At 37.6% G+C, this 13,167-nt stretch overlaps 1 long non-coding RNA gene across 1 annotated transcript; it reads left to right on the forward strand.

Moving 5' to 3' along the window:
- The first annotated feature begins 4,853 nt into the window (after positions 1 to 4,853).
- LOC107969950 (uncharacterized) lies at positions 4,854 to 6,228 on the forward strand. The gene is made up of 2 exons (XR_001712132.4): positions 4,854 to 5,297; positions 5,965 to 6,228. It is a non-coding gene; the product is annotated as an uncharacterized LOC107969950 (long non-coding RNA).
- Positions 6,229 to 13,167: the final 6,939 nt, after the last annotated feature.

Genomic DNA, 13,167 nt, shown 5'->3' on the forward strand with positions numbered 1-13,167 from the left:
ATGCAGAGACAAGTATAAAAATAAGTAATGTTAAAACTTTTACTCATAGCTTTAAAAAACAACTAACTTACCAGCATATTAAATAATACATACATATCATATTAACTTTGTCCCATGAATAAGCTATTAAACATTTCTTAAGCATAAAATTATATATTCATATTCATATTTCTCTAATTATCATACCTTGTGTAATTAAATATTTATATTAATTATCCTTATATTAAATTAAACAAATATATATTATAAAATGTAACATATAGTACTTCATATTATAAATATGTAAAACATAATTATAAATATATAAAATATATAATTTGTTATCAATATGCAATATGTGAATTACATTTATAATATATAATATAATATTTATATTACTTATCATCTCTAATCAAAATAACCAACTTCTTTTTGCAGACACACAAAAAGTTAGAGAATAAAAAAGGAATTGTTTTATTATTTTTTCTCTAAGAACACATATTTTAACATTTCAAAGGGAGAATAACTTTTTGCTTCTTTCTTTTCACAGTTAACAGCTTAATTAAAATAAGATTTGCCTACTATAAAATGTGCCCACTGTAAGTGTACAATTCAAATTGACTAAATTTATAGTTGCATGAGCACCACCACAATCCTACCTTAATACATTTTCATACTCCCCAAAAAAAGTCCTTCACATCCATTTGCAGTCAATCCTGTCTTCCATCCCCAGCTTTAGTTAGGCACAATCATCTGCTTTGTCTCTATAAACTTGTCTTTTCTAGACATTGCATATAAATGGAATTACACAATACATAGGCTATTTTCATCTGGATTCTTTTACTTAGCACAGTGTTTTTAAGGTTCATTCATGTTCTAGTACATATATTAGTTGTGTGCTTTTAATTATGGAACAGTGTTCCATGGTATGGTATACCACATTTATTTAACCATTGGCCAATCGATGGGCATTTCAATTGTTTTCAGTTAGATCTATTAGGAATAACACTGCTAGAAACATTCACAGACATGTCTTTGTATCAACATGAGTTCATTTTTCTTAAATAGATTCCAAGAAGTGGAATTTCTGGGTTGCATGGTAAGTTTAACTTTTTAAGAAACTGCCAAACTTACTTCCAGTGGAGCTGCACCATTTTAAACTCATACCAGCAATGTGTGGGGATTCCAGTTTCTCTTCATCCTCACCAACACCCGCTACTGTCTTACTATAGCCATTGTAGTGGGTATTTAGTAGTATATCATTGTGGTTTTTATCTATTATATATGGACCTATGATCCACTTCAGTTAATTTTTTGTGCAGTATGAGACAAGAGTCTTACAGTTTTCGTTGCTCTATATACCCGAGCTTGTGGCAATACTAAGATGTCTTGATTACTGGAGCTACATGGCAAATTTTGATAACAAGTATGTAAGTCCTCCAACTTCATTCTTCTTTCCAAATATTCTTTTGAATATTTTAAGGTCTTTACATATCCATATAAATTTTAGCATCAACTTGTTCATTCTGACAAAAATGCCTCCTAAGATAATTACAGGATTGGTTCGAATTTGTAGATTAATTTGGGGAGAATTGTGATCTTGACAAGAATTAGTCTCTAATCAATGAATATGAAGTGTCTTTACACTTATGTATACCTTTTAAATTTCTCTCAGCAATGTTTTATAAATTTCAATGTATAGGTTTTGCAAATGTTTTGCTACATTTATAACTTTTATTCTTTTTCATGCGATTATAAATGAAATTTTTATTTCATGTTTGATTTATTTATTGCTAGTATACAGAAACATAATTTTGGAGTTTGATTTACTATCCTACAAAGTTGTTAAGCTAATCTATAACTTATAACATTTTCTACAGGATCTTGACATCTGTGAATAAAAACAGTCTATTTCTTCCTTGACAAACTGGATGCTTTTTTTTCCTATTTATAATTTATGTTTGCTTTATTTCACTCAGTAAAAAACTCTACTATAATTTTGAATAGAAATGGCAAAAGTAGATATCTTGGACTTGTTCACAAACATAGGGGAAAAGTATCCAGTTCTGTACCATTATGTGTGATGTTATCCGTGAATTTTATATAGGTATTCTTTATTAGAATGATGAAGACTTGCTTTTTTTTACAGTTTGTTGAAGTTTTATCATTTATGGGTTAGATTTTTTTTCAAATGCTTTTCCTCCATTTATTAAGATAATCATGTGGTTTGTGTTCCTTATTCTAATATGGCATATTGTTTTGATTTTTGAATGTTAAACATACTTTGTAATCCTGAACCAAATCCTATTTGGCGATTGTGTAGCCAAATTGAGAGGGTCTCAATGGACTGTGTAGGGGTGGGCATCCTGCAGTTGGTGGGATCGTACTGGACATTTGTAAGGAAAACCCAGTGTCAGGGGCACCAATGTGGAAAGCATCTCTCTTCAATCTGGAAGAATCCACTGCTTAAGGTGACAGCTGTAGCCAAAAGAGGGCACAGCTCTGAGATCATTAATTTACTGAGCATTTTGATGATTCACTGATACTACATGGAGTCTCTTCCTCAGGTATAAGCTCAAACCTTACATTTCCGGAAGAGAAAGAAATCACAAGTTGGGTCATTGTGGAGAGATGGTAGGAAATTCCTCCATTTCAATGTAAGGACCAAAGAGGCCCCCCAGCTGGAATGACCTCTTTGTGAAACTGTTTGGTGAATGTTTCTGGAGATGGCCATCAAAGCTGAGCTGATGGTTTACTTTCTAAGGACCTTACTCAGGTGGCCACTTTCATTCTCTCTGCATAAATTATTTCTGCTCCCCCCAGCCCCAGGCGACAATAAGAACTTCATCGGCTTTCTTATTAAGAGTACTAACAGGGAATTTCTAATGTGGAATTTATAAGACCACTCAGTTTTGTGTAATTTCCCTTCTAATTATTGATTTCTTTCCTTGTACTTTTTGTCTTTTCTGAAACTTTGATTATTTCATTTTTCTTTTTTTCTGTAGTTTTTTTTAAGTACCATGCAAGATTTAAATAAAATATAATCTGATAGTTTATTTAAAATTACCTAGATTTCTCTTGGGATGTTGTTTATATTCTTCTTGGTCTACTTTTGAGACACTTCATATCCTCTCTTTATAAAGAGCAGATATGTCAGGAATATAATAGCAATAATCATGTGCCCAGAATTTTTTCACTGTAACACATGTCTGTGATGCTTCAAGGCCTTCTATTGAAACAATGTCCCAGAGAGTTCATAATGACTAACAGAAGTTCTTGCTTTGAAGAATTGCAGATGAAAAAAAAAAAAAGAAAAAAAAATCCACTGAAACTCTCTTTGCTTATTTGATAAAAGAACTGGTTGATACCAAAATTATCTGGGCATGGTGGTGGGCACCTGCAGTCCCAGCTGCTCAGGAGGCTGAGGCAGGAGAATGGCGTGAACCCAGGAGGTGGAGCTTGCAGTGAGCTGAGATTGCACCACTGCACTCCAGCCTGGGCAACAAAGAAAGATGCCATCTCAAAAAAAAAAAAAAAAAACAAAAAACAAAAACTGGTTGATACTTGTTAGAACCAAGATGGCTGACTTTAACAAGCTTGCTGACATTGCAGCCTGAATTTGCAGCCTGAATTTTCACTGATTCTTTCACTCTCACTCCTCCCAAATTTGCACATATGACTCATGAGTAGCATGAAGAGATAACTGCACAGGCCTAAGGACTTTTCAGACTCTGCTTACCTTCTACAATCACCTGCTAATCCCAGTATCTACCCCATGAATCTTTCTAAACACTGCCTTGGAACCAACACAGGGACACAGATGAGATTGACTCCTGTCTCTTTAGGGGTTGAATCTCAATGCAAAGCTTTTATTTTCTCAAAAACCCATTGTCATAGTATTGGCCTCCAGCACATAGGGCAGTGAGCCCCTTTAGATTGATACCACTGTTCCCTCCTATGGGCGATGTCATTTATCTTCATTGGGCTCTACTATCTTCAGAGGTTCTTCTTTTGTGGAATTGCTTTCTGATTTTTCAAATCCATGGCATCAGTTTCTTCTAGTGGTTAAGAGTGGCCAGCAAGTCACCTTCTCATGAAGGCTGTTTGTACACCCTCCTGGGGGCCAGAGCAAACTCTGCCAAGACACCAGCCATGTTTTTGAGGCTTCTCTCCCAAGCAGACTCTGCAACCTCTCTGCAAGAATGTGCAAACTATAGCATGTTTGTGGCAGCCTCACATACTGATCCTAGAACACTTATATCTTCCTCAGTGTCAACTTCAAAACAACCTTTCTGTGAAGCTTTGTTAGATCTAATAGGATGCATGTCTCATCGACAAAGTGATTCAGAAAATGCAAGCAGTCATCTTCATCACAGTCCTATGGACTTCCAGGCTGAGGTGACACGCAGGGCAGGACTGACAGGTAGGCCAAAGTTCTGGGTAGAGAAGGTGGCACCAGGCAAAAGGTTTGGAAATTGAGTGGAGGGCCTAGGACCATTGCAGCCAGGAACTGAGAAAGCTGGGGTTGGGACTCGGGGAGAGGGAAGCTGTAGACCATAGACTGTAGTCTGACCGTGAGACTCAGGGGAGGATGCGGTTGAGAGCATGGAGAGGGTGTCCTTTGGAGAGGACCTAGGAAATAAGCCTCCATAAAAGCGCCCTGGAGCAGGAGCTGAAGCCTAATTGACATACCATCACCCCATCCCTTCATGCCCAGCCTCTCTCTGCTGGGATCACTCCCTGGCAACCAGCTTTTTATCAATCCCCTCTACCTGGCTGGCAAATCCTGAGCTTCACTCCAGGTGGTCACAATCTGACCCTTGTGACCTCATGCTTCCCCACCCCCATTTGTGAACTTCCATCACAGAAAGTTCTTCTCCAGTGGCCCCTGATCCAGGGAGACCCACCCTGCAACAGCCCTTGTCTCCCTCCGCCCTTGGTTCCTTCTCACCCATCTCACCACCATCTGCCCAGGGGAGCCAGATGTCCCAAATTTTGGAGAGAAAATAATTGAGGCTCATTTCCAGGACAGAGGGGCGAGCTGGGTCTGAAGAGCCAAGCAGAAAGGCTTCCCAAAATCGCTAGGTTAAGAGGGGTCAGAGATGTGTGGCTGCCCCAGCTGTTCTGACTCTGCCCCAGCTTTTGGCTCCACCCCCTTAAAACACCTTCAGAGGTTCCCATGGCGACAGTAAACAAGTCTCCACTGCCTTGGCCATGTGCTGTGTTCACCCCACTCCTGATCTTGTTGGCTGCTCAGGGGCTGACAGCCCAGATGTGCAGCTGTGATGAGCAGAAACAGGGAGGAATGGAGCCCCCAGGTGAGCGGCGTGGCTTGGATTTAGGGAAGAGCAGCCTGGGGATGTGGATATGGATGGAAGAGGCTCTGAGATTTGGGATCTGAACTTGGGGATCAAGGCAGCAGTTCTTTCTTTATAGGAACTTCCTATTAAAACACATTTAAAAAAAAATTAAATAAAGAAAGGAAAGGGCCTTATAGGAAAGGCCACAGTAGCTCAAAAATTATCAGTATAAGTTAAGGTTTCTGTGTCTGTTTACTTTTCCGATTTTAATAAAATAAAATATCTGACTCACTAGAGAAAATACATAAAATGTGTACTCGAAGCAGAAAGAGAATTAAAGAATCCCAGCATGGCCATTACTCATCTTAAGAAACAGAGCAGTGTTTACCTTAGCCTCCTTCTGTGGGCCACCACCCCCTGCACCAAACAACCACATCCTCGGTAGCCACTCTCCTGAATTATATGTTCATTAGTCAACTGCCTTTCTTTGTAGCTTGACTTAAACTTTCTGTACTATTAAACTATATATTGAATAGTTTTGCATGTTCGTAAGTTTTAAATACAGCTTGACACTCTATTATCCTGTTGATCTTGATTTTGTGGTGCCATGTCTTGCTCCTGCTGACCCACTTCCTGAATGTCTGTCATTCTCACCTGTGTCTCTCCCTTTCTACTCTTCTTCCAGCCATTGTCATCACTTCCTCAAGCTGTCTAAATTCTGCCCAGCAGTCTGTGAAAATGTTGTGCTGATGACATATGTAAGGACTCTAACTCCCCTCAAACAATCTGCTCACCTGAAAGGCTCACTCCAGTTGTAATAAATGACACATAAGGTCACAATTCAACCGGTACCCACCTTGGATACCACTTCTTATGTAAACATCAAACATACACCCTCTTCCCACACACTAATGTATCTTGTATATTTGAAATAAAAGTTAGAGATATACATATAGAGATTAAAAATCTAAAACTGTCCCCTCCCCAGTAAGTCATGTATCCGTTAAAAGAATATCTGGAAACCTCCAAAAGGAAGCCAAGCATAGACTACTTGGAAGAACTTGAAGGAGCGAGAGCTGACCCCATCTTTGTACACTGGCAGCACAAGGAGTAAGTGTTACCCTCCCTCATAAGTAAGTGCTACGCTTCGTTATAATTTGCTAGTGCTTAAGGTTTTCAGTCCGAAAACTTCTCCAGCTTGGTGATCTCTGTCTACCTGGTGGCTCCATCTAGAGGGTCAAGTAAAAAAAATGAAACCCAATTGTTGGCATTTTTCAAGAGTCATGCAAGTAGTGAGTGGGGTCTTTCCTCTCTCTTTATGCCTTTGTAATTTACTCTTTACATTTACTATTACACTTATCATGATCTGTTGTTTATTCCTGTTATTTAGGCCAATGCTTCTAAAGCTAACTGCTTTAGGATCATTTTTGAAATTTCCATTCCTTTTCAAATAAATATTTTTGTAAAAGAAATTTTTTTTTAAAAAGTTCCTGCAAAAATAAAATGCAAAAATTATACACATTAGAAGTAAAAAAATGTTTATTAATAAATTTAGCAAGTCAGAACAGCTATATAGAAAAAGAAAAGAATTTCAGAAACAGTACTTGGTGTTTGTTGATAGTGTGCACATGGGGGATAAGTGTGGAAAAGAGCAACTCAAGGTGTGTTTTTCCTCTGTTCTCTCAACAGCAACAATCAACACGGAAGACTTCTGTGACCAAATGTGTGCACGTTTCTCTCCATACACCAAGCAAGCAATCTCTTCTGCAGCAGGCACCAACTGGAAGTCCTCCAATTCAATTCAATTCTGACACTGTCTACCTGGAAATGGCCTCAGCAACCACAGGCTGAGAGCTCAGTCCCACAAGAACACCTCCTCCTTCCAACCAGTTGAAACTCCACACCTCCAGAACTTCTCACTGACTGGCTTCGAGTTGGGGTTTCCACAGTCCTCTGTTTGAGTTTGATTAATTTGCCAGAGCAGTTCACAGAACACAAGGAAACACTTACTTATGTTGATCAATTTATCACAAAGGATGTTTTAAAGGATCCAAATGGGGGCCAGGCACAGTGGCTCATGCCTGTAATCCCAGCACTTTGGGAGGCCGAGGCAGGCGGATCATGAGGTCAGGAGATCAAGACCACCCTGGCTAACACGGTAAAACCCCGTCTCTACTTAAAAAAAAAAAAAAAAAAAAATTAGCCGGGCGTGGTGGTGGGCACCTGTAGTCCCAGCTACTCAGGAGGCTGAGGCAGGAGAATGGCGTGAACCCAGGAGGCAGAGCTTGCAGTGAGCGGAGATTGCGCCTCTGCACTCCAGCCTGGGCAACAGAGCAAGACTCTGTCTCAAAAAAAATAAATACATAAAATAAAAAATAAATAATAAATAAATAAATAAAGGATCCAAATGAAAAGCCAGATGAAGAGATATATAGTGTGAGGCCTGGGAGAGTACAGGAGCTTCTGTCCCTGTGGAGTTGGGGTGTGTCATCCTCCTGGCACATGACAGGTTCTTCTTCAGCTTCCTGTCAGCCTCCACATGTTCAGCTCTCCAGAAGCTCTATACATCCTGTCCTCTCAGGCCTTTTATGAAGACTCCGTTGGATAGGCAAGATAACAAACATGTAGAATTGTTATTAGACCAAAGGGTATGATCTATAATATCTATTATAATGCCAATAGACTGAGTGGGGAAACCCGGCAAGACCTGTCTATTCAGATTCTTGTTAGCACCTCTGTGCAGCATTCCTTCCTCCAGGGTATGGCAGGACCTTTCTCAAATGAGGATCTTATGGCCCACAATCAGAAAGGCAGGGGAAGATTAGAGGAGGGCAGGGGAAGGTCAGAGAGAGAGATTATATTTTCTGAGGTCTGCTCCTGAGACTTAAAGCACTCCAACATTATAACAGAAGACTATGGGAGTTATGCCAACAACCATGGATGAAAACATGTTTTATATATAACATATATATTATATATAATTATATATTATGTATTATTATATATAATTATATATTATATATATTTTATATATACTCGCAAGAGGTTAATTCAGAAAATTGCTACTGTGGTTGCTACTTTTTGTCCTTTACTAACCAATTTAAAGTAAAATTTTGACTGAAATAGCAATTGATTTTTGAGAAATGTCAGGAATCGCAATGATAATAATTTTTTAGCCATTATCCCAAAGGAAACGAGTGATGTTTTCAAAATGTACTTCAATCCTTCAGCAATAATCAGATAAATAAATTTCCTGTAAAATTATAATTAAAAGTAAATGATACTTTTAATTTTTATGGATAAATAATATTTGTACATATTTATCAGATTCATGTGATATTTTGTTACATGCATACAATATATAATGGTCAAGACAGGGTATTTAGGGCAACTGCTACCTTGAGTATGTGTCATGTTCTGTGTTTATCATTTGAAATCTTCTTGCTATTTTGAAAGACATAATACATTGTTGTTAACTATAATCACTCTACTATGATATTGAACAGTATAATTTATTCCTTTATCTAACTGTATGTTTGTACCCATTAACTAACCTCTGTCCATCTCCCGCACCCTTGCCATACACACTCTTTTCATCTTCTTGTATCTATTATTCTCTTCTCTACCTCCAGGAGATTAACATTTTTAGCTCCCACATATATGTGATGACTTGTAATATTTGTCTTTCTGTGCCTGGCTTTTTTCACTTATGTTAATGACCTCCAGTTCCATTCACACTGCTGCAAATGACACGATTTCCTTATTTTTATTGCTGGATATTATTCCATTGTGTGTATACGCTGCATTTTTATCCATTGGTTTATTGACGAACACTTAGGTTGATTCCATATCTTTGCTATTGTTAGTAGTGCTACAATAAACATGGGAGTGCAGATATCTTTTTGAAATATTGATTTTGTTTTCTTTATATAAATACCCAGTAGTGGTATTTTTGAATCATATGGTAGTTCTATTTTTTGATTTTACTAATTTATATTCCCACCGGTAGTGTGTAAAAGTTCCCTTTTCTCCACATCCTCACCAGCATCTGTTATTTTTTGTCTTTTTAATAATAGTCATTCTAACTTAGGTAAGAGGATATCTAAATTATCTTTCAATGAAAGGAATGAGGGATACATTAATATTAGGCATCGATCTTCTTTTGACAGAAAAACATCAAAATGTTGTACAAATTTGTAAGGATTTGATAATAAATTTTGGCAGATGTCCAATATCAAGATCACCAACCACTTCATTAATAATTGTTGTTAAGCCATGGAACTTGTCTGCAGAAATTGTATTCTTCCAAGCTTCTAACTGAGGATTTTGCCCTTCAACCTTATCTGCTGTGAAAAGACATGTTTTTTTTTTTGCAAAGCAATATTAAGATAATTGAAATATCCAAAATACTAGACAAATGAGAAAGATTGATTGTCCAATTTCATCTTAAAGTCAATATCAGATTGGTTGCTTACCTTGGAAACACTGAGATTGTTCTATAGTTCAACAGTTCTCCACCAAACTTTCACCCTCAAAAAAGATGTACTTCCACATACATTAACAGTTGTTTTTAGTCAGCTTTCACATTATTGCCTATAAAAAAATTAAAGTTATTACCCTTATGGAATGATTACATTTTACAATTTCTCTAAGCATAATGTTTAGTTCAACAAGATTTTTTGCTTTTATATATATAACAAAAATTTCTCAATGAAGCAAACATTACATTGATTTATAATCTATCGCAAGCTTCTTAATCTGACTAATTATTTCAGAACATGCCCCTACTGTGCTCAACAATTACATAGTTCCTGCCATTTGTGACTCATCAGGTGAATTTGACCTGTTCTGTAACTCTTTCAATAAAGCAAGTCCACTTGCTTTGGCACAGTCAAATTGCACTAAAAGTGTTGAAACACTTACTCTCAACAACTGTCTTAATCCTCTCCCAGGACAGTAGTTGAATATTCACCATGCAGCAATGGTCCACAGACCACCACTTGAATTCCACTGAATAGGCATTGTTTTCTCCCCATCAACTGACAGGGAATTCCTAAAAGTGATGTTTAGCTTATTTTCTGTTTGCAAAGTCATACTATGGCACACTACATTTAGATTCATGCAACAAATATTTATTAGAATTAGAAATATTTGGTAGAATTAAACAATGAGGCTATATCATTAGATACATGTTAAGTAGTGATCTTCCATGTCCAAAAAGTCTTTTCACACAGTTGTCTTTCTTTGGGTTCAAATCAAGATAAAAAGTTTGTGTGTGTGTGTTGTGTGTGTGTGTATGTGTGCTTTGTTTGGAGACAGAGTCTCGCACTGTTGCCCAGGCTGGAGTGCAGTGGTGCGATCTTGGCTCACTGCAAACTCCACCTCCCAGGTTCAAGTGATTCTTGTTGCCTCAGCCTCCCAAGTAGCGGGGATTACAGGAGCCTGTAATCCACCACGCCTGGCTTTTTTTTTTTTGTATTTTTAGTAGAGATGGGGTTTCATTATGTTGGCCAGGCTGGCCTCGAACTGCTGACCTCATGATCCACCCACCTCGGCCTACCAAAGTGCTGGGATTACAGGTGTGAGACACCGCGCCCGGCCGTGTGTGTGTTTTAAAATATTATTTTGAGTATGTCTTTTCTTGGTGGGGAAACTCAGCAGCAGAGGGCTGAGTTCAATAAAGGCTCCAATCAAAACATGATATACTCATTGATTCCCTCAAAGTTTACTCCCTTTGTTATTTATTTATTCCAATTTCTCACATTTTGTTTCTTGCCTTTTTAGTTGAGCTCTTCCTCTAGACCACTCCAAGAGCATGGGCCTTGCTGGCATACTACTGTCTTTTTTCTTAAAAAATATAGAGAGGGATCCTGTTAGATTAGTGTTCAGCAACTACTGCAGGCATGACATATCTGGCCCTGTACATTTTATGAAAATGAACTTACTGGAACACTGCTGTGCCTACTCATTTGTGTACTGTCTACGAAAGCTTTCATGCTACAACTTCCAAGTCCAGTGGTTGACACAGGAACCATATGACCTGCAAAACCAAGTATATTTACTATCTGACCCTTTACAGAAAGTCATGGACCCCAGAACTGGATGATCCATGGCAACTTCCATTTTCTAGTTTTTCAAAATCCTTTTCTACTGCCATTCTTACTAAGGAGAATTTCAGCTGATAGCGGCAAACTAACAAGTAAATGTTTACCATGACTGAAGAGAGCTTCCTAAGGCAACCTTCCACCCCAGAAGCCTCATTTGTGGTTATGGGGCATGACCATAGTGCTGGCAGACCCCAGTCACTCAATAGATACAACATTCATTTATTCATGATTTTCTTTAAAAAATACATTACACTAAAGGAACATGATTTAAAAAAAATGAACACTACAGACTAATATCCCTGATGAACATAGATGCAAAAATCCTTAACAAAATACTAGCTAACCCATACAACAATATATCAAAAAGATAATCTACCATGATTAACTGGGTTTCATACCAGGGATGCAGGGATGGTTCAACATACACAGGCCAATAAATGAGATACACCACACAAACAGAATTAAAAACAAAAATCACATTATTGTCTCAATAGACACAGATGTATTTGACAAAATACAGCATCCCTTTATGATTAAAACCCTCAGCAAAATCAGCATAGAAGGGGAATACCTTAATGGAATAAAAGGCATGTATAACAAACCCTCAACCAACATAATATTGAATGGGGAAAAGTTGAAAGCATTCCCCCTGAGAACTGGAGCAAGACAAGGAGGCCCATTCTCACCACTTCTATTCAGCGTAGTACTGGAAGTTCTAGCCAGAGCACTCAGACAAGAGAAGGAAATAAAGGACATCTAAATGGGTAAAGAGGAAGTCAAACTCTCACTGTTTGCTGATTATATGATCATATACCTAGAAAACCCTAAAGGCTCCCCCCAAACTTCCTAGAACTGATGAATGAATTTAGCAAAGTTTCAGGATACAAAATTAATGTACACAAATCCGTAGCTCTGCTATACACCATCAGCAACAAAGCTGAGAATCTAATCAAGAACTAAACCTCTTTTACAATAGCTGTAAAAAAAATAAATCAATCAATAAAACCTTTAGGAACATACCCAACCAAGAAGGTGAAAGTATCCACAGAAAAAAACTACAAAACACTGCTGAAAGAAACCATAGATGACAAAAACAAATGGAAAAACATCCCATGTTTATGTATGGGCAGAATCAATATTGAGAAAATGACCATACTGGCAATGCAATCTACAAACTCAGTGCAATTCCCATCAAAATACCACCATCATTCCTCACAGAGCTAGAAAAAACTACCCTAAATTTTATATGGAAACAATAAAGAGCTCACATAGCCAAAGCAAGATTAAGTAAAAAGAACAAATCTAGAGGCATCACATTACCTGATATCAAACTATACTATAAGGCCATAGTCACCAACATACCATGGTACTGATATAAAACTAGGCACATAGACCAATGGAACAGAATAGAGAACCCAGAAATAAGCCCAAATACTTACAGCCAACTGATTTTAACAAGGCAAACAAAGACATAAAGTGAGGAAAGGACATCGTATTCAACAAATGATGCTGGGATAATTGGCAAGCCACACGTAGGAGAAAGAAACTGGATCATCAGCTCTTGCCTTATACAAAAATCAACTCAAGATGGATCAAGAACTTAAATCTAAGACCTGAAACTATAATAATTCTAGCAGACAATATCAAAAAAACTCTTCTAGACATTGGCTTAGTCAAGGATTTCATGACCAAGAACCAAAAACAAATGCAATATAAACAAAAATAAATAGCTGGAACTTAATTAAACTAAAGAGCTTTTGCACAGCCAAAGGTACAGTCAG

This window comes from Pan troglodytes, chromosome 21 (genome assembly GCF_028858775.2).
Source record: "Pan troglodytes isolate AG18354 chromosome 21, NHGRI_mPanTro3-v2.0_pri, whole genome shotgun sequence".
NCBI lineage: Eukaryota > Metazoa > Chordata > Mammalia > Primates > Hominidae > Pan > Pan troglodytes.